The following is a 23,440-nucleotide window of genomic DNA, read 5'->3' on the forward strand; positions in this document are numbered from 1 at the left end:
TTCTGCATATGCACATGGAGTGTGCCATCTATTTGGAGCAGTTTGGAAACAAAGATGATTCAAAAAGTGTGATGGGACACCAATCCAGCCCGGTGACCAAATAATCAAGCTCATTTCAGCCATGATGCATCCAAAGAGATTGGCTATCATCAAATGTCAAGCACACAAAAAAGGCAATGATTTTATCATTCAGGGTAAAAATGCTGCAGACTTATATGCCAAGAGGGCCTCATGATGCCAAGTAGCAGTAATGGCATCTTCAGTTTTGATTCAGCCTCAACCCCAAATAGATAATACAACACGTATGCAGCAACAAGCTGGCACTTATGAACACAGGGTATGGCAACAAAGAGGTGCAAGCAGGGATGTAAATGGTATATGGCGATCACATGAAGGACACAAGATTGCTCCAACAGCACTCCTTACTATTCTAATCATAGATGCGCATGGTTTTGACCATTGTGCAAGGGGGGAAGTGATTAGAAAAATAAAACGACAGGGATATTGGTCCCCATACCTACAGGCAATGGTAGATGAATTTTTAGCTGAATGTGAAGTTTGAGCCCAAAATAATGTCAGAAAGTGTACATCTGCACCAATACAGTAGGTCACATACCAGTCCCAGAAGGACCATTTAAACATCTGGTAATAGACTATGTGGATATGATAAAATCTGTGAGAGGAAAAAGATACATGCTGGTGATAACAGACAGATTCAGCAGATGGGTAGAAGCAGTACTGTCAGCAAATCAGGGAGCTCAAACTGTGATAACATTTTTGACTAGAGAAGTCATTCCAAGATTTGGTATACCATCTCAAATTAGTTCTGACAATGGATCAGCATTCATTCAAAAAACAGTGAAAACAGTGTTGCAACAGCTGAGAATAAAACAGAGACTAGGGTGTGTCTATCACCCACAGTCACAGGGAATGGTAGATAGAGTAAATGGAACTCTCAAAGCTAAGCTCAACAAAATTTGTGCTGACACTAAACTCAATTGGGTTGATGCTCTACCTCTTGCACTGAGTTACCGCATGCAGACCAATAGAATCACCAATCTAACACCGCATGAAATGCTAACAGGCAGACCCATGCCACTACCATACTTAAGAGGTCCTTATGAAGGCCCACTTCTAGAACAGTTGCAGATGGAATTAAGGGCTTACATGAGACAACTAACTGCTATACATGAAGCCATTTATTCACAGGAACAGAGCAGGGGACCCAGGGAAGAAGAAGAAGCACCCTGTCCCATAGTTCATGAAGACCAAGTGTACCTGAGAGTTTTTTGGAGGAGATGGAATGAACCCAGAATGGAAGGACCTTATAAAGTAGTAAGGGCAACCCCAACAGCAGTACAGGTAGAGGGTAGTACAACATGGTATCATTTGAATCACTGCACTAGAGTGCCTATATTGAGAACAAGAAGACGAGAAGTTCAAATAGATAGGGCAGAAGATGATCAGTAAGATTTAGATGTTGATTCTCCTGAAGTTGAAAGAGAACTTGAAGCTCATGACCAAGAAAGAGCAGAAAAAGGAGAGGAAAGGGCAGAGCAGGAAGGAGAGACTAGTAACACTGTTACACCTCATTCTAGGGCAACTAAACATGCTGAAGCAAGAAATGAAATACAACTGCAGGAGGAGGTACTGAAGTCAGCAGAGACAGAACAGGAAGGTGAGAGAGGTTCTGACATTATATTGATGCTGATACAGCTGATGCAGCAGTTGCCCCAGACCCAAGGATTTCCAGAGACCAATCTCCACATCCAAGGTGGGAAGAGTTTCCCACAATTGACTTCTCAGCCCTTGAGTGGTCTCCCGAATGGTCTCCATAATGCTACTGACCCGGCACAAGGTATTCAAGTAAATAAATACATTAAAAATAGGTCTTTTAGCCCCTCTTATGATGACTATGAAGATTATCAGGATCCGTATGGTGGTATTGATAAAGCAGACCCATTATTGGAAAAAGAACGATTTCTAGAGAATGCACATCAAAATGACTGGTTCAAATGGGCAGAGTGCACAGTAAAACAATCAGGAATGTCTAGTTGCATGTTATGTTCACCATCACCTCTGAAAAAGCTTACAGTAGTGCCCAACCAACATGATTATATACATTGTGCCCAATATTACTCACAAAATTGTGTTAAAAGGGAAAAGGCACCCTTTTGTCCAGCCGAGTGTCTGGCATTTTTAGGACATCCAAAATTTCAAAAATATTACGATAGGGAAGGACGGGGAGATGACTGTAAATATTTTGACATTCCAATAGATGCGAGAAAAAGAGAAAACCCCTTAGCATATGTAATAAACTGTACTTTTGAATATGAGTGTTTTAATAAATCCAAAGGAGAGGTAGATATGGGAAAACTTCGAGGCAAATGTGCAATAATTTGGCATCTGGACGAAAAAATGTATGATCAGGAAGGAGTTTATAAGTTTTGTTTGGGTAAATCTGGGGAAAGATGTCTTATTAACTGTGAAAACCAAACTTTAGTTTCCCCTGTGATAAAAAAAAAAATATATGAGGAACAAACAGTAGCCATAGCAGACTATTTTTTAGATTTGTGGAGGAAAACGATTGAGAGCTATATTACCTAAAGGGTGGAAAGAATATGTACCAGAGTAAGACTGGTGCAAGAAACAATAATGTTAACATGGAACCCAAATGAAGTTGAAACCCCAAATGAGTCTAGAGAGACTGTACAGACAAATTATAGAGTAAAAAGAGCTTATCAGCCTGACCCTAATGTATACTTAGATGCAATTGGTCAACCAAGAGGAATACCACAGGAATTTAAAGCTAGTGATGAAATAAAATCAGGCTTTGAGTCTACACTCAACGGATATGGAAATGATATGGATAACACCCAATAAGAATACAGAATGGATTAATTACATTTACTACAATCAGCAAAGATTCATAAATTACACTGATGATGCAGTGAAGGCCTTAGGAGAACAACTAGGACCTACAAGTAAAATGGCATGGCAAAATAGACAGACACTAAATTGGCTGCTAGCAGAAAAAGGAGGGGTCTGTGTAATGTTTGGAGCTGACTGTTGTACTTATATCCCAAATAATACAGCTCCTGATGGATCCTTTACTGAAGCAATGAAGAAGCTGAAAAGTCTGGGCAGGAAATGACTGAAAACACAGGAAGAGATCAGCATTTTGGAAACTGGTTTGACAAACTATTTGGATCCTGGAAAGAATGGCTTATTAAAGTGGGAGTAATAATAGCCATAGCTGTTGTTGTTTTGTTGTGTTGTGCCTCTCCTCAGATCCATGCTGGCTAGTGCTGCAGCCAAACAGATGATCAATGTGTCTGTAAAGCCATCTGGAATTTATATTGGGGCCACCATATGTACCATAGGCCCTGGACTGGATGAGCTGGACGAATTCTAGTAAAACCCTGGAATTACACAAGAGTGGTAGGGAAGGGGAGCCTTTTATTTTTGACTCTCTATTTATAATTTTCTGTTGTTTTTGGATAGCAAGGGGGTCAGCATACTCATTGTATTTTCTTTTATAACAAAATTAGGTAGTACTTTAGATTGGATAGGGTAGGCAGGAAGATTTTGGCATACGCCCCTTCCTGAAGTTATTACTCTTTTAGTTTTTCGAATTTTTCTGAAGTCATTTATCCTTTTCTTTTAAACATTCAATTTATGATGTTGTCGTTTAATCAAGTTATGTATTCCTTGAATATAATTTATTGTTTGAATCATTTCTGAAGGTACTATTAACCAAGTAAATTACTTTTAAATGAAATATAGTATGCATGTTTAAACTTTAAAAACACTGGAAGTACCACTGGAGGGCCAGAGGATAAGACACCACAAAATGATGAAAGGATCGACGAGCACCTCAGTGCTTAGCAGCAAGAGCAAGACTCTACTTGTGGTTTAAAAAAAAACACTGTCTGCTCCAACACCACCAGATAGCACTCCAGGCTACCGGAAATGTCTGTGAGTTCCTCTGGCACTGTGGGACATATCACATGCTGAGTAATTTGCTGAGATTGTTTAATCACTGAAGTATGTTAATCTACTGAAATATGTCTAATCACTGATGTACTCTACATAACGCAAGGCTAAATCTGCACACACATGCTTTTATACAAGAAGTTGATTTGTTTTTGATTGATGTCACCCCCAAGAAAGAACCTTGTTAGGGAGATGAGATCTTTTACTCCCTCCTAGCCAAATGTGGGGGGAGATGTTTGGTCTTATTTCTACTCTGGAGTACAGTTTCATAAGAGCAGAACATTGTTAGAGGAATGTGTGGCTTGCATTGGTCACTTGATAGAAATGAAGGAGACTGACTTGTGAGGTTGCACTCTGGGTAAGGGCAAGAGAGGTGAGACTTTGGGGAGTCTCAAAGGTGGGAATATATAGTATATTTTTTATATATTATATTATATTTTTTTATATCAAACATAGAAAAAGTACTTATATAGAATAGTTTGAGCATTATTTTAATCCAGGAAAACAAAGATGAGACTGTAAGGTCTTCGTGACCTTGTTGAAAGAAACCTGGGCGCTCAACCATGACAGAAAAGTACTCTTCAAAGCACTGAATGGCATAGCCAATAGCCAAGTAATCTATTAGATTGTTATATTCTATTTACTTAGAATGTATACTTTCATTATAAAAGTTAAAAATAAATTAAGTGTTAAGATTCCACCATTAAAAAGAAGCCAGAGAGTCTGTGAGATAACAGTGGCAAACAAAGATAATGGAAAATCATGCTTATTGGTTAAAATGGCAAAGAGAAGTGTGCTTATGAGGTAATGTGTGATAACAGAAGTGTATAAACAAGTAAGCTTTGTATGAGACGATGGACGATACAGCTGGCATCTCAGCTTTGTTGTTTTGCTCAATAAAGTCTAACCTTTGACACCTGGAACCCCTGGACTTTGAGAGTTTTCTTACTGAGAACTAACCCCCTTTCTAAATTACAAGTGTAAAACGTTGCTTTACCAGGGGTTAAAATGGGGGTTTAAAAAGACGATAACCCAGTATTAAGTGCAGTGTGAAAAGCCATTTTGTCACTGTCAAAGAACGATAATGACAAGTAAAGCAGGTAGAATTGTAAATTGATTGAATCAAAGGGTGTAAATCCATGCACTCTTCCACATCAACAAGTAGTTCCATCTTACCTATATTGTGTTTTCTGCCATATGGTTTCTTCTTGCAGCCTCAGTTTTAAATACTCTCAGACAGCAGCTTACACCCTGGTTTTCCAAAAATAGCCTCCCAGTCTACAAAAAAAAAAAAAAAGGAAAATAAATGGAAGCATTAGCTGTAGTTCTGTCAGGTAGACATGTAGCAGCACTATGCCTTTCATTCAATTCAGGTATCTCATCCAATTATAATCCAGCCTCTGCTTTATAGGATCCACACCTGTTGTTCATTGCTTGTTACGCCACTGTTTGTTTTCACTCACTTGCATGTTAGTGAAACTCACAATCGTCTTCATGCTATACCTTCACTTTTCAAGCAAACATTCGCTTCATATTGGAATATACATCGCGTTTTACCTATCTTGTGTGTTTTGCTGATTGAGGCCAGCTGCACTGAGGAGCGTGGACATCAAGGTAAGTTTGCTGTTTATTCTTCTTTTGGGGGAGCAATTGTCATACAACTAGCTGGTGGCTGTTGGGGTTTTATGCTTTTATGCTATCAATGTTTTCAACTCACTGTTCACCATATTCATTATACTGCATCAGCAATCACTTTTTAAGTGACAATAAGTATTTTATCATGTTTGGCGTGAGAATAATTGCGTGTTCCGCCAGCATGTCGGTTGCGTCACACAGGTGTGCCAGTCAGGTTCACTTTGCTCATGGTTTACCACAGCGTTTGCATGCCTGAGTGTACTCCTCATTGTGGAATCAGAATTCAATATTCATGCATGTCATTAAGCTTAAGTAATTCAGTGTACAGGGTCTAAGTTAAGATGATGCTACCCGCTTTCTGTTGGTCGCTCCTATAGCATGTTAAATCACAAAGTTTCTTCTTGACTTCATATGTCTGCATCCGCTGTTCTCCTTAAAGGGGAAGGATCATCTGTTGCTGCATGCCCTATGCCACCTAGTGGCAGGCATATCTCATTTAATTTCTGTATTTCATTAACAGCACAATGCATATTGCTGCTCTTATACAATAAATAATCAAATCAAATCAAGGGGGTACTAATTCTTTTATCATAGCTATGTTACACATTTAATTCTTTTAGACTCATTCTGGCAATGTTACAGTATAGATATTTATATTATTATGGGTGTTACCTTTTACCCCAGCGGCGATCTCAGCAGCTGTGAGTGTGTAACAGTTCGTTTAGTTCATGTTCGTGTAAATGATGAGTTGGACAAAATTATCCAAAACATGCTGCTTTATTTCCTCAGCACATATCCATATAATAAAATCTTCAGTGTTACAGTGAACATAAATTCCCAGGTGGCTTAAGAGAATGTAACAAAAACAACTTTATGGCTCTCCCTTCTTTTCACCGAGCCACACAGACAACCATGCTTTCTCCAGACTTCATTACCCATATGTAGAGCCAAGGAGGGCGGGGCCGGGCTGGAATGACGCACGCCCGGTGCCCAATCAGCCTGATGGGGCGCGCGAGGGATAAGGGCGGCCGGGGACGACAGTTCGAGAGAGAGAGAATTACAGGCAGCTGTACTGTGTGTTTATGGTTGTGTGTTTTTGGTTAAGTTGTTTATTAAATTATTATTTAAGTTGTCAAGCCGGTTCTCGCCGCCTCCTTTATCCGGGTTTCGGCACCAGTGTAAGGGGGGTTCGATGAAAAGGAGGAGACGAGAACCGGCTTGACAACTTAATAATTTAATAAACAACTTAACCAAAAATACACAACCATAAACACACAGTACAGCTGCCTGTAATTCTCTCTCTCGAACTGTCGTCCCCGGCCGCCCTTATCCCTCGCGCGGCCCGTCAGGCTGATTGGGGACCAGGCGTGCATCATTCCAGCCCGGCCCCGCCCTCCTTGGCTCTACACTATAATTCCCTCCGTTAGGACTACAAACCCCACAGTCTTACAACCTTGAAGTAATAGTCCCCCCCCCCTTCCCCCACAACACTACCCCCACTCTGGATGGTGATTAACTCTAATACCAATCCAGCACCCCTTACATAACTAACATGAAATGCATCAACATAATTTCACAGTGCAAATAACAGACAGAAATACATTCAACATACTGTCTCCCATTTTCTTTTTTTTTTTACCAGTCCGAAGGCAACTCCATTTGATGGAGCATACAGTCCATTTTAGCAAACTCCACTCAATAGACACTGGCCCATATAATCCAACCCCACATGACAGGGTAAACAGTCCATAAGGCAGCACTGTGCTGGGGGGACTTAAGAGTTCACTATACACAGTCCATTTTGAAAGCAACAGTAATCCAGTTCAAATATGGTTTGCTGAGTGCCCCCCCATGATAGACCAATTACACAACAGATAGAATCCACCTGGGTTTACACAGAAAATTTTACAGGCAACATGCTTCAGAGTTTTTTTTTTCTTTTTGTCAGTAGAACAAACAGTAGAACAATAGTGTATTGTCAACAAAGTGTCTTTTCTCAAGTAATTAAGCATCAATTTTTCCAGTCACCAAACCACTTTGGTGGTCCCCTAACTCGTTACGGCCTACCCCCCATTTGGCTGTTAACAGTCCCTGTTTTACTCTGTTGCACCGTGCTACCTTCACTGCACTGAACATCTTTATCCTCCTGTTCTGTAATTGACACACAAGTACAGGCACTTTGTCCATGCCGCTAACATTTACAGGTTCTTCCGCAAACAGGCAAGAGAGGTCCAGGTCAAGATCACTGAACTTGGCTGCAAGACTGGGAGTAGACTTCCTTTAAACACCCAGCTATTCTCCAGGGGTTGCCGGGAATGGAACAGCTTGAGCTTATGATGAACGACCTTCACTTTTGTCTTTGGACTTTTCTGAATCCTATACACCAAATCATCCAGGTGTCCTAGGATGAAGGAAGGACCCTCATAAGCAGGAAGGAACTTCCTGATCTTATTTTTCACCAGTTTAGTCCCTTTTATGAGGTACCACACAGCATTGCCGACCTTATAGTATGTTCTCGCAACCTTCTTGTCGTATTGCTTTTTGGCACGCTCGACAGATCGACCCAGTGCATCTCTGGCAATTTGATGTGCCAACTCCAGCCTTTCTCTCATCTCAGCAATGTATTGTGGGGGAGTTTGAGCTGAGGTATTGCTAGGGAGCATTCCTGCTACTAGGTCAATGGGCTCCGTCAACTCCTGCCCAAAGAGCATCATATTTGGAGTGAAGCTGGTGGAGCTATGTTTGGTAGCTCGGTAAGCCATCACAGCAAAGGGAACCATGAGATCCCATTCCCAGTGACAACGTTCCAAAGTGGTGGCCAGGATTTTCTGGAGGGTAGCATTAAATGTTCGACTTGTCCATCAGACTGAGGTCAGAAAGGTGTTGTTCGGGTCTTTTCAATTCTCAGTAGGTCACACATTGTTTTGAAGACCCCAGATTCAAAGTTAGAGCCTTGGTCGCTATGTAGTGTCGACAGTGCTCTGTAGCGACACACCCATTCAGCAAATATAATCTCTACAACAGTGACAGCTTGGCCATTGGGCAGGCTTCCAGCCACTTAGTGAAATAGTCCTACACCACAAGAATGTAATGATTGAAACGTTCAGTTTCATTCATGGGATCCATCAAGTCAACAGTGATAATTTCCATAGGAACCCCAACTCATACAGTGCACATAGGTGCTTGAGGCTTCTTTGTGGGTTGGGCCTTTGCAGCACAGCTGGTGCATGTGCGACACCAGAGTGTAACTGGCACCAGTAATACCTGGTTTGCAGCCAGGACATCGTCCGCTCCACCCCGAAGTGTCCACCCACTGGCTCATAGTGCATCTGATGCACGACATCCTTCCAGAACACTCATGGCAAGATGATCTGTGGGTAAAACTCTGGACCCTCCATCAGATAGAAGCGCAGAGGAAGGTGGAGCCGTGACTGGCTCGAGGGGTGAAGTTGTGGAAGGCAGAGCCATAGGAGGCTCGAGGGGCGAAGCCGTGGAAGGCAGAGCCATGGGAGGCTCAAAGGGCAAAGCCGTCTCGAGGGACAAAGCCGTGGAAGGCAGAGCCATAGGAGGCTCGAGGGGCGAAGCCGTGGAAGGCAGAGCCATGGGAGGCTCAAAGGGCAAAGCCGTCTCGAGGGACAAAGCCGTGGAAGGCAGAGCCATGCCAGGCTCAAGACAAAGAGTCCTGGATGACTGGGAAATGACCTCCGTGGTCGTGGGCACGGGCAGAGTCTCGGGAATGACCTATGTGGTCGTGAATGCTGGCAGAGACTCGGGGACAACCTCTGTGGTCGTGAGCATGGGCAGAGATGTGGGAACGACCTCTGTGGTCGTGAACGGACGGACGAGGCTGGCAACGCTGGCTCTGGGATGGACGGGGCTTCCAGCTCATTGGCCGTGGCAAGCGTGGGCACTGACAATTTGTGAGGAAGGGTCTTCATGGCCCTATGCACCGACATCAGTGGCAGATCATTCAGCTTGGAGACAGGGGCCATGGAAGGCTTCGAGACAGGGGCCACGGGAGGCTTGGAGCAAGGAGTCGCAGAAGATTTGGCTGTGACGTGGTGTGGAGCAGACTCGGACTTGGATGTGTCTTGGCATGGAGAAGACTCAGACGTGGCCGTTACATGGTGTGAAGCAGAATCAGACTTGACTGTGACAAGGTGTGGAGCCGACTGTGGCGTGGCTGTGACAAGGCACAGAGCAGACTGAGGCGTGGCTGTGACATGGCGTGGAGCAGACTCAGGTGTGGAAGGCTCGGGATAGAGAGAGGAGGATCCTCTGAAGCGAGAGTTTCTAATATTATCTTCACCATATTCCTCCCACGTGTAATCTCCGGTCTCTGGCAATTCCCTCCACTGGCGAGCTGTGAGTCCGATCCGGTATATGGATTTCAGGGTGGAATCATCAAATCCTGTGTGGCAGGCTACAGTGCTGAAGAAATGGGAGTATTCCCTTATCGATAAGTCTGCCTGGCTCAGTTGCACAAAGTATGCTGCTAGATCCATTTTGTGGTGAGTTGTTCTCTAACGTTTGGAAGGAAGTCATGAGAACTGGATCTAGATGCGGCTTTCAGAAGTTTAATAAAGAAATAAAGTAAGGTACAAAATAACATGGAAAACACTGGAACTAAGAAATAAAACAAACATTATATCTATGCTGGGAACTGATACGGGAACAGGAGGAAAAACACAACAACTTACAAAGACTGGGTAGAAATCAGGGCATTATATACACAGGAGGAAATGAGGAAATGAAACACAGGTGAGAACAATAGGGAACAGCTGGCAGTGATGAGGACAGGGAATTATGGGAAGTGTAGTCCAGGGGAAACAGATGACAGGAGCAAAACTCAAGGCAATCGTGTCTGATTCGCTGTTTGTTCAGAGGCGTGCAACGGGACCCTGTCTCGTGGAACAAGCGCATGTAAAGAGTTATCACTCCTTTTTCTCAGTTTCATTCGACTGAAAACTCTTTGCAAGAATAATGTAGTCTATGAGTATGCTGCAAATGATCTCCGATCATCTCGTGAGGTGCTGTGAGTTTAGTTTGCTTTATTTCCATGGAGCAGTTCGCTCTTACACATTGTGAATGCAGCTCTGCAGGTTCATTAATATATACAGGTATCTTTGTATTAAAGAAACAAAGACGAAAGTGATTAAATCATAAAGTAATACAAGACACGTTCACCTTGAACATAAAATTGAGTTCTATTTTCTTTTCTTTAGGCAGCATTAACTTTATTACCAAAACGCAATACAAACACATTCGATAAGAACACACATTTGGCAGCATTGTTTGGGAACACAAGGGAATTTATTAGGCTTATTTATTATAATGATTATTATAATTAACTTTAGTTCTTAATTTGTATGCTATTAGTAATTTTTCACCTGGTGTCATTGGTGGATGCTTGCATGATGGCAAATGGGGCCGTTGGAGATGGTAAATGTTTGGATTTGGCAGGTGGTTATATATAAGATTTTTTAATCACTTTGTTATTTTTATTGCTTTTTTCATTTCGTTCAATTTGAAGTGCACTTTGAATTTAGAAATGTCTTAAATTTTTCGTGTTTCAATAAAAAATTTTAAGGCAAAATCAATAAAGCAAAAATATTCACCGACCCTTGGCAGGGGGGTTTACCGTATAATCTGATATCGTGATATTTTAAAGGCAATTATCGTTAAAATATTTTTTACATATTGCCCAGCCCAAAAGGGAAGTTAAATTTTTATAAAGTAATTTTATGGAGACCCGCACAAACACGTGTACTCAATTCCATATTGCAACATGTTACCTATTAACTTTTGCATATTTGTTTTTTAGTCTATGGGCAATATAAACTTTTTTGAAAATAGTAAATTATTCGTTTGTGCAAATGGCTCTTTCGAACAAAATGCATCAACCAAAAATTTTAAAATGGTCTCCTTAGTGAAAAAGGTTCCTGACCCCTGCTGTAGATAATACAGGTTGGTCTACCTTTTAGGGGCTTAAATGAAGTCTGATTTTACAAAATTTTTTTTTTTTTTTTTTGCTGACATCAATTTTGTTTCTAAAGCAGTGTGATACAAATGCAATCCGTATTTGTTTAATTTAAGAAATGACATGATTTTTTTTCACAACAGAGTTTATTGCAGTAAATGTTCCAGGGTCATAGTATGATTTTAAGGGGTCATGATATGAGGAATCAAATTTTCCTTGATCTTTTGGCATTTAAGAGATAATTGTACTATTAAAAAAAACAAAAACAAAAAACACTAAGTTTCAGAACTGAAAACATCCTCCTTAACAGAAAAATAGCATTTATTTGAACCAAGCTCCAGAAATGGCTTGTTTGGAATTGGTGGAACTTGTGACATCACAAGGACCAAAAACATCTGCATATATCTCTTCAGCAAGACATCAATGCCTATTTTTCTTCATTGCATGCTTGGCCCCACCCACTGGTGCTCTGTCAGTCACACAGGTGAAGAGGAGAGAGGGCCTGTCATGGGAGATTAATGTGCACTTTAAAGGGGACTTACACAGGACACCTTCATGTCCTGGATTAAAATATTTTTCTACATAAACATGCACTAGACGAATGTCTTTGACCGCTATCATGTATCTTGCACTGCTTTTAAAACTGTCAATTTATAACTCTAAAAAGGAGAACTCTATTCTGTTTCATTCAGCTGCGCTGTTTCTTGCTGTTTAGAAGGCATCCTGGACAGTTTTTGCAACCATCTGCTCCATTTTTAATTGTTGGTCTTTTGTAAACAGGAACCAGGTGGACGTCTTTGATCGTTTTGATGTGTTGCCAGTGATGCGAGTAACGTTTTAAGAGCAGTACCAGCGCAACTTTTAAAACGTGTCTCATTCAGCTGCTGCCACTGACTGGGAGAAACCCATGCTGTTCCGTGTGTAACGCCTGGTTCTCACATCCTTCGTGAGCGGGGCTTGAATGAGGCGTGAGCTATGACAGCACGCCACTCTTTAACAAGTGCGAGCACTTTGAGTGAGAAAGTCCCTCAGGAAGGGAATGCATGAGGTACATTTAAGGAGAGTTATGATGTAAAGAGAAAAGAAAATAGATTTTACACGTGTACTTTTCGTCTAATACTTTATTTTAATTATATATTAATATAATTATACATATTATATACTCTGCACCCATCTACTGCGGTACTTTATCTTGGGAATTAACATTTCTTGCATTTGAACATCATATTTACAGGCAAATTTGCATCGTTTTTTTTAGACATTTCCATTGAAGCAAAGAATTGTGGGTTGTGAGTGCCCACGAAGGATACACCTCATGCATCCTCCAAATTCCGGTGAAAGAAGGTTGTATTCGAAGGCTGCATTCGAAGTGTCGAGACTGTCTCATTTCAGACTGTCTCGATGACATATGCAGCTGACAAATGTGACCTCCGGAGGACGCAGCCTTCCAAACGAGACACAGCCCATCTGTGGAAGTTTCACCCCTTTTGGAGTAACCCGCCCCCTTCTGGAGAAACCATGCCCTATTTTGGAGATTCTGCACCCAGCAAAGGAACTGTTATTGAAAGATGGGGCAGTAAAGACGCTTGGACCGCAAAACCGTAAGTAAAAAAATTAATTCATTAATATTTCATATGTCATGAGTGTTTGATAGTTTATGGTGCTGCTTGAGCGAACAGTTTTATATATTTAGATGAAATGTGTTGAATGTGGGTTATACTGTATGTTAATCCTGAAATTTAGTTTTATAAATGTTGTGGTCTTGTGGAGTTGGGTTCATTTTCTTTGGATTGTGTTTCAAATATGGCTGTATTGGAAGGGCTGCACGATGTAAGTGGATAACAGGTAAGATAATAAAATTATAATAAAAAAGTGTATGTCATGACCCCTTTAAGTTAGCTCAACATTTAACAAAGTAACTCTGCATTTCCACTTTGTTTTCTATTTTCACTATTATATAAGAGTCACTGATATTTATTTCTTTATTATTATTATTATTATTATTATTATTATTTCTTTTTTTATCCACCCTGCCCATCATGAGGTTTACTTACTAGCTCCATGTCATGCCCAGATCCACCTTGGCAGCCACATCCACACCTTTGTCCCAACACATGTCTCGCCCGACTCCAGTCCCTTTGTTATGCATTGCCAGCATCCCTAATATTTTCCCATCGTTTTATTTCAGTAGTGTTAGAAGTCAATATATTCATAAATCATTAAACAATTATTTTTATTTTTATTTATTAATACTTAAAGGTGCAATATCTAACAATTTTTTTTTTTTTTTTATTTTTTTTTTTTTTGCCAATGTTTGAACGGCTTTTAACGCAACTTAAAAATGAGCCCTTCCCGGACTTCCTAGGTTGCCTATTAAAGCCTGTAGACTGATTTTCATGCGAAGGGAGCAGGTCGCTTTTGCTTGGAAAATCCAAAGGATGTGAGGTTTATGCGCGCTCCTGGGAGCCTTGCCTCAGACAGACAGTCTGCAACACTAGGTAACTTTACCTTAGAGATGGAATCCAGCAAAAGTCCAGCTCCCAGCACAACACCGACTCCTACACAAACTCGGAGTAAGCCAAAAAAAAAAAAAAAAAATTATCTACTGAATTCCGTCTGGCTAAGCGGGAACATGGTCGTGGTCGAGTGAAAACTAGAGTGAACAACGGCAGGGCATTTGATTCCTGGAGGGAACCATTCGGTTTTGGGGATCAAAACCGACCCTGAATTGCCGTTCTTCTTATTGGACAGGTAAGCTTACATCTGTGGCTTAGTCTGTGTAATTTTAGCTAACTTGATCTTGCCTCTACAGTAACTGTCATAAACAATGTTAATCTGTAAATATTCAGCATGATAAACTACAATAACACATGAAATGAATGCTAGACAATGTTCAAGATAATGCGAAAAGACCCATTCATTAGTGTAACATAACTTGGTTATACAGAAAATATATACATTCTATTATTATAAAACAATAGCGCATCAATATATCAAAATGACAGTTGTGATGGAATCGCATAAATACTGAATTGTGTCAATATATTTATATTTTAGTCTATTTTATATCATCCATAGCTATTGATAAAGCTAGCTAGCTAGCTAACGCTGACATAGGCTATCATATAAATGCAGACAATGTATCATGCATCGTGTGCACGAGCGCGAGTACGAGCAACAGGTAGCTGGCTGCAGTTCACTTAATGGCCACAGGTGTCATTAATAACAAAGGTTTCTGAATCTTACATACTGCACCTTTATGTCTGGATTATGTTAATATTATAATTTGTGTGTGCATGTACTTATGTATATAATGTAATAATGTTATTATAAATAATTTAAGCTTAGATCATCCATCAGTGACCTTTAAGTTCTGGAAATTACAAAAATCTTTCAGGTAATGCAACCTATGGCTTTAGCTTGAGAAGGTGGGCTTCCAGAGCTGAGTTTAGTTTTTTTTTTCTCCAAGGTTTCCTACTCATCTACATAACATTATAGAGAGTTATTTCCTTGACATTTCTCAACATGGGATTGTAATGCACTATTTATTTATTTATTTATTTATTTTTCTGTAAAGTTGCTGTGGAACTACACACAGTAAAAACCATTACACAAATAAAACTGGAACATAGCAACACACTTTTAAAGAGTTTATTTTTTCTTGACATTGCTCAATAGGAGATTTGTAATGCACTTATTTATTTTTTTCTATTTTCTGTAAAGTTGCTTTAGAAAAAATATGTATTGTAAGGAGTATTATACAAATAAAACTGGAACACACTGTCAGAAGTCAGATGTGCTATTATATAGGCACATTTATAGGCACTGCATTACAGGACTGTGTGTCAACATGCAGTGCCTATATATATATATATATATATATATATATATATATATATATATATATATATATATATATATATATATATATATATATATATATATACAGGGGCGGATCTACCGGAGTGGCAAACGGTGGCAAATGCCACCCTAAGAAAATGCATTGCCACTCCATCTGCCACCCCAGTATAAGTATACAAATGTATAAAATATAAATGTAAGATGTTGATATTGTATAGGGGTTTATTCATTTTGAACTGCCTCAACTCTCACCAGATGCACAAATTACTACAAAGACTGATTGTGTGATTGATTACAGCATCAGCCAATAACGTGAACTTTAACCTGTCACGCAATTGACAACTGATATAAGAAGCGGCCAATGGCGTGATGGGTTACAGCAGCAGACAATTGCCTACTTGCTGCTGCAGTGCATGTGCAGTGTTTGGGTACTCGTGGGCTTAGGTCTTTTTTAGCTTATTTCCTCAACCACAATATGGACAAATACATGGAGAAAAAAGCAGTAATTTCTCTGTTTTTTTTTTTTTTCAAGTCTTCACTGAATGATTATTCAATATATTGTCATCAGGTGAGACATGTCCTCAGCACTTTCTGAAATAGCTTTCGTCAGGTATGTGTATAATCCAGATGAAACATCTCCAGTTCTTGAGTAGGAGTTTCTATTGCATCTGTTCTGTCTGTGTATGTTTTGATTGGCGATCCAGTGCTGGAATGTGGTATTTTGAATTTTATGGTAAATGTTCGTTGTGGCTGTTATCAGTGTCGTTTAGTGTCAGCAGTTTTTTCTGCAGCTCACACTCTTTTACTGGAAACAGAAAAGCAAAATATGTCCCCCATTGTGGTGGCCTTCTCGGCCGTATTGTTTGTGTGTATGTAGAGCATGTGTTTTGTCTTTATCTCCATCTCTCTTAATTACTCTCAGGTGTGGGGTAACCAGGTGAGCTGATTGTTAATTGGGAGCACCGGCACGCAGTGTGTTTCCTTCCTATATAAACTGAGTGTTCTATAGCTGGATTGTGCGATGGGACACGGGTGTGCCATCTTGGTCACCGATGCTCTCTCACAGATTCCCGCTGCTGGAGCAGAGAGGTTGTGGTTGTCGCTGTCTGAATTTCAGAGTTCACTGTTTTTTCAAATACAGAACGGTCAATAAATGTGACTGTTTCTGCTACTCTCGTCTCCCCACATCTTTTATTAAACTTTTTTTTTTTTTAAGTGTAACACCCATCCACTGACATACAGATGCAATCTTGATTTATTACAATAAAAAGTTATATTTGGGTGAATTAGAAACAGAACCTCTATAAACTAGACGCAAAAAGTTACCACTAGATCAGTCAGTCATGTTCTTGATTAAATTGCTGATCTATGTGTTCAACTACTGACTAACAAAATCATAAAACTGATAGTGGCAGATGTGGAGATTAAATTACCATATTCTGTGAAATATCTATTTGAGTGCTTGAAATGGTCATTAAGAATGACTCTTTATCAAAATAGGTGATTTAAAATAATCTTTTATTGTGCATAAAATAATTAGTATCGCAGCACTGCCACCCAAAGTACAGTTTTCCTAGAGTTTATTTTTATTTAGAACTAACTTTGTGTTAATGTTCCCTTTCAAATGGCTTTTTCCAGCTGTTACAAAGGTGATAGGCCTACAGGATTTTATTAGCAGAATAACATTTAGTATGCATGCACTCCATGCATACTAAATGGGTACACTTAACAAAATAAAAAATTTGGCACGCATAATGTGAAGTTTATTCCAGATTGCCAGTTTTATGTCAAGCTAAGAAACATTTAAAATTTGTTGATGTGTTTAATAGACAATGTCTTGGTACTCTGGAGATTTTTTTTTTTTTATGTTGGCAAATCAGTAGCAAAATGGTTACTATGTGTGGTTCCTGTGGAAATGCAGTTGTATTGCAAATTCATAGATATTTATCATTTGATAGTGACTCCAATTAATGAACTAGTACTTGTACAAATGAAGCTTGGTACCTTGATCCAAAAGAACTACGCATGGGCACTTGCTTTGGTGTTGCTACCCCTCATAGTCTTCATGTCACCCCCTTGCCACCCCATGAAAAAATTTCTAGATCCGCCCCTGTATATATACACACACAATTATTTCTGAATAACAGCACATGATATGATGTACAGCTGAGGCGGAGGGCATGTGTAAAAACACTGCTTGTTCCCTATCTGTCACTCACTCGACGTTGTGTCGATGTAGTGACACTAGGGGTCACACTTGGGAGCCCCAAACACCTCTGCTTTTTTGAAAAAAAGGCCAATGAGAATTGGTGAGTGGAATTTGCATGCCACTCCCCCGGACATACGTGTATAAAAGGAGCTTGTATGCAACCACTCATTCAGATTTTCTCTTCGGAGCTGAGCGGTTGTATTCAGTGCACTGAATTAAATTCTCTCCAAAGACGCACCTCAAAACTGCTGGATTTATGGCACATTTCAGCGGCTTCTCCACCTCTGCACCCATGGAGTGCAGAGAACGCCCCTGGGTGCTTCGGCAGAGTGAAAAAAGAGAGTATATTCTAAAAGAGTATATTTTCATTCACAAAAAGAGCGGCACACATGGAACGTCTTTTTAAAAATGCCTTTCCATTTGTGTGTTAATCCTGGTTGCAGTCATTATCTCTCCACTTCTGACGGCCACGATCGTTGTCTTACGTGTCTGGGCACTGCCCACGTGGAGACATCGTTCGTGGATGAGTCATGTCCTCATTGCGAGAACATGACCATAGCAACTTAGGGGTCGCGGCTTTCGTAAGAAGGAACGGGGCGCCGCCCCCGGCCATGCCCCGCCCCCATTCCTTTCTTCCCAGAAGTGCATGAGGAGCTGACAAGATCATGGGAGGCACCTTTTACTGCCCGGTCCCGGTCTTTCAGCTCCCCTGCTCTCACTACCCTCGATGGTGGAGCGGCCAGGGGGTATTCGGTGATCCCCCAGGTGGATAAGGTGCTCGCGGTATGCAAGTACACAAAGCCAAGGCGCTACAAGAACTGCACGAGGCTAGTTCTAACCCGGGATTGATGCAGGAACTGTGCTCGGTGACCGACCTCACGGCGCTGTCCACCCTGGTGGTCCAGAAGTGCCACCTTTGGCTCAACTTGGTCGAGATGGGGGAGGAGGACAAGGTACGGTTCCTTGACGCCCCCATTTCCCAGGTTGGCCTGTTTGGCGACGCAATCAAGGACTTTTCCCAGCAGTTCTCGGCGGTGAAGAAGCAGACGGAGGCCTTACATTATATCCTGCCCCGGCGTAGCTTAAGACCCCGCACCCTGTCTGCTCGTCGCCAAGGGTGTCCTCCTGCAGCAACAACACCGGCTCCGCCGCAGCCCAACTATCTCGACGACTGGCTAATCCTAGCTCACTCTCGAGAGTTGCTGTGCGTGCACAGGGACCTCGTGCTCCAGCACCTCAGCCGAGGGGGGCTTCGGGTCAACTGGGAAAAGAGCAAGCTCTCCCCGGTTCAGAGCATCTCTTTTCTCAGTTTGGAGCTGGACTCAGTCTCGATGACAGCACGCATCACGAACGGGCATGTACAGTCAGTGCTGAACCGTCTGAAGGCGTTCAGATGGAGGACAGCGGTTCCACTGAAACCTTTTCAGAGGCTTCTGGGGCATATATCTCATCCTCAGCAGTGGCCACAATGCTCGGGTTGATGCATATGAGACCGCTTCAGCACTGGCTTCAGACTCGAGTCCTGAGATGGGCATGATGCCGCGGGACACAACGTGTGGCCATCACGCTGATCTGTCACCGCCTCTTCAATCCTTGGACCGACCTTGCATCTCTACGGGCAGGAGTTCCCCTAGAGCAGGTCTCCAGGTGCGTAGTGGTTACAACAGATGCCTCCAAGATGGGCTGGTACGCCGTATGCAACGGGCACACAGCCGCCGGCTCCTGGACTGGCCCATGGGTGCATTGGCACATCAACTGCCTAGAGCTGTTGGCAGCACTGCTCGCCCTGAGGAGGTTACGGCCGTTGATCCAGGGCAAGCACGTGTTGGTCCGGACGGACAACACAGTGACGATAGCGTACATCAACCTTCAAGGTGGTCTACGCTTCCGTTGCATGTCACAACTCACCTGCCGTCTCCTCCTCTGGAGTCAGCAGTGCCTCAAGTTGCTACGAGCCACTCACATCCTGGGCAACCTCAGGGGAGAGTGAAGACTCCACCCTCAGGTGGTCAAGCTGATTTGGAGTTGATTTGGTCGAGCACAGGTAGACCTGTTTGCTTCCCGGGGAATCCTCCCACTGCCCACTTTGGTATGCCCTGACCGAGGCAACCCTCAGTATAGATGCGCTGGCACACAGCTGGCCCCCTGGACTATGCAAATATGCATTTCCCCCAGTGAGCCTACTTGCACAGATCCTGTGCAAGGTCAGGGAGGATGAGGAGCAGGTCATCCTAGTAGCAACCTACTGGCCCACTCAGACGTGGTTTTTGGATCTCAAGCTCCTCGTGACAGCCCCCCCTGGCAAATCCCCCTGAGGAAGGACCTTCTTTCTCAGGGATGGGGCACCATCTGGCACCCACGACCAGACCTCTGGAATCTCCACGTTTGGCCCCTGGACGAAACGCGGAAGACCTAAGTGGCTTACCACCTGCGGTGGTAGACATGATCACTCAGGCTAGGGCGCCCTCTATGAGGTGCCTTTATGCCTTGAAGTGGTGGCTGTTCGCTAAGTGGTGTTCTTCCCGACATGAAGACCCCCAGAGATGTGCAGTCGGATCGGTGCTGTCTTTCCTTCAGGAGAGGCTGGAGGGGCGGCTGTCCCCCTCCACCCTGAAGGTGTATGTAGCCGCTATTTCGGCTCATCACTGTGTAGTAGATGGTAAAGTACTAAGTACTTGGGGAAGCACGACTTGATCATCAGGTTCCTGAGAGGCGCTAGGAGGTTGAATCCCTCCAGACGTCGCCTCGTCCCCTCATGAGACCTCGGTACGGGTTACTCTCACATGATCCTGAACCCCCTGACTGGGCTATGTGCCCAAGGTTCCCACGACCCCTTTTAGGGATCAGGTGGTGAACCTGCAAGTGCTGCCCCAGGAGGAGGCAGACCCAGCCTTGGTGTTGCTGTGTCCGGTGCAAGCTTTAAGCATCTATTTGGATCGCACGCAGAGCCTTAGAAGCTCTGAGCAGCTCTTTGTCTGCTTTGGTGGACAGCGGAAAGGAAACGCTGTCTCCAAACAGAGGATCGCCCACTGGGTCATTGACACCATCGTGATGGCATATCAGGCTCAGGACGTGCAACCCCCTGCGGGGTTATGAGCCCACTCCACCAGGAGTGTGGTAGCCTCCTGGGCCCTGGCCAGTCGTGCCTCTTTGGCAGACATCTGCAGAGCAGCGGGCTGGGCAACACCCAACACCTTTGCGAGGTTCTACAATCTCTGGGTTGAGCCAGTCTCGTCCCGTGTATTGGCAGGCATGAGCAGGTAAATTCAAGGACAGCTGGCCAGGTGTACCACTTGCGCATAGCGCCTTTCCCCTCCCTTGAAGACGTGCGCTCTTGACTCCCAGTCGTGTTCACAGACTGTGTTCCCTGGATGACTTTCCTCCTTAGCCCTCTGGCAGTTAAGTTTGCGGAGAAACTTGCTGCCGGCCCAGTATGTGCGCTAATGAGCCCCTGTGCTGAGGTAGGTGCTCCACGTGCTGGTTCCCCGAAGGCGACCCCATGTGATATCTTCTGCAAAATCGTTTCCCTGTCAGCAATCTGCATCTTCCTTGGGCAGAGGCCCCTCTGCCCCCGGTCGTCATGCTCCTGTAGAAACTCCTCCCCCTTTGGGTAGGACCTACCATGGGACCTCTCCACATGACATACTTCCGACAAGACTCAGTAAGACCATGTGACGTATTCCACACAAAATGCCCCCCCCCCCTTTTTGGGTGGGGTGTGGTCCCCACTCTTTTTGGGGAGAAAAGAGAGGAAAACAGGCCTCGGCTGGGCTAGCCGAGCGTTGGGGGAGGTTATGTGATGGCCTGGTGTGCTGGCTACGAGGCACACAGCGGTCTACCCGTCACACACCGCCAGTTCATGTAACACAGTTCAGATAGTTGTGACGTTTTGTATAGGGACTCCTAGTGTCACTACATCGACACAATGTCGAGTGAGTGACAGATAGGGAACGTCCTGGTTACTTTCGTAACCTCCACTCCCTGATGGAGGGAACGAGACATCGTGTCCCTCTTGCCACAACACTGAACTACCCACTGAAATGGCCGGGACCTGGTCTCGGCTCCTCAGCACAAAACCTGAATGAGTGGTTGCATACCAGCTCCTTTTATACCCGTATGTCCGGGGGAGTGGCATGCAAATTCCACTCGCCAATTCTCATTGGCCTTTTTTCAAAAAAGCAGAGGTGTTTGGGGCTCCCAAGAGTGACCCCTAGTGTCACTACATCGACACAACGTCTCGTTTCCTCCATCAGGGAACGGAGGTTATGAAAGTAACCATGACGTTTTATTTATTACTATAAATTTCTGTTATTTTTTTAAATGGATGTGTGGATGCTGTGTGAAGTGCAATAATCTTTCTTGCTCACTGGAGTGAGTCTGATCACTTGTCATGACTGGCCAAAAAGAAAAAAGTACCCTCACTTCCAAGAAATGTTTATTTGAAACAGGGAGGATGTAATTCCACATAAGACCAATAATATGAGAGAGCCCAGTAATATCCTGTTTCTGTGTATACATTTTCTTTCTTTCTTTCTTTCTTTCTTTCTTTCTCTCATGATTCATTGGTCCAATAGCATCACCACAGAAACCAAAATAGACTCATCTAATTGTTTAGCAATTTAGTTGACACACTCACTAGCTCTCTGTTCATATTTTGTCCAAAATGTAGTGTAGTGCATCCTTAACACAGAGTTTCAAACATTAGAATGTTTGTTTGCAATCCTATTTTAGCAAATAATTACAGCGAGGATTCAGACAAAATGCCAGAGGACACAGATAAGGGCAAAAACATGACAATTTGAAAAGCAGTTTCCACAATACTCCATTTGCATTTCTTTTTCTCTGAGGGTCCACGATTTCCATATGCTCCGAGACGGATTAGTGTGATGCTCAAGCTTGAGTTATTTTTTTAGTACTTCCGTCACACCAGTTTACCGTATCACGTGAAGCAAAATGCCTTTCCGGTTTCCAGTCAGTACACTTTTGCAAGCGACATGACATGGGTGGGGTATTGACAGTCTCGAAATAGAAATGATGATGATGTGTGTGTACTTACTGTATACAATACAATTGTGTTTTTTGAATAAAGGATATTAATACAATATAGTGGCAGCCATTGTTCATGCACAGAAATATATGTTTATATATCACTACAATTCAAAACAAAAGCTTAAAAGAATAGATTAGCCAAAAAAATTAAATCTTTAATCATTTGCTCATCATTTATGCTTATGTTATTCCTAACTCTTATTACTTTCTCTGATCTGTGGAGCACATTTTAATCTTCTTTTTTTTTTTTTTTTTACATTATATTCTGCCTGCCCTTTACAATATAAGGAAGGTGAATGAAGACTGGGTCTGTCAAGCTCCAAAATGAAAAAGAAATAAATGTAGTCCATAAGACTTTAAATATAGCACATGAATCATAAGCTATACGATAGATTTGTGTGAGTAACAGACAGAAAATTAAGCTGAAATTCACTGATCACCTTCACCTCTGCAGAAGCTCCTAAACGTACTATAAAAGTTTTATGGACAACAAAAATGGCACATCAATACCATTGATGCCAAACACCATTGGCTCTCTCATGCCTCATGAATACATGCCATATTTGATTTGAGATCTACAGGAGGGGCAGATTTTAGATAATAACTACTTAAATTTATGTCTGTTCTTAACTTGGAATATATGGAAATAAGCATCCAAGGTGAACTATTCACAGTGAACTATTCCTTTAATGATATAGAGTAAGATCAAT

The 23,440-nt window shown here is 42.4% G+C and overlaps 1 protein-coding gene across 2 annotated transcripts in view; it reads right to left on the minus strand.

Annotated features, from left to right (window-relative positions):
* LOC127410941 (leucine-rich repeat and fibronectin type-III domain-containing protein 2-like) overlaps positions 1-23,440 on the minus strand; it is a 291,940-nt gene that overhangs the window by 79,857 nt on the left and 188,643 nt on the right. For both annotated transcript variants that reach the window (XM_051646220.1, XM_051646219.1), the window contains one exon: positions 5,173-5,274. The gene's annotated coding sequence lies outside the window, so the exon portion shown is untranslated. The remainder of the gene's footprint in view (positions 1-5,172; positions 5,275-23,440) is intronic.

The sequence above is a fragment of the Myxocyprinus asiaticus genome, chromosome 20 (assembly GCF_019703515.2).
Source record: "Myxocyprinus asiaticus isolate MX2 ecotype Aquarium Trade chromosome 20, UBuf_Myxa_2, whole genome shotgun sequence".
Taxonomy (NCBI): domain Eukaryota; kingdom Metazoa; phylum Chordata; class Actinopteri; order Cypriniformes; family Catostomidae; genus Myxocyprinus; species Myxocyprinus asiaticus.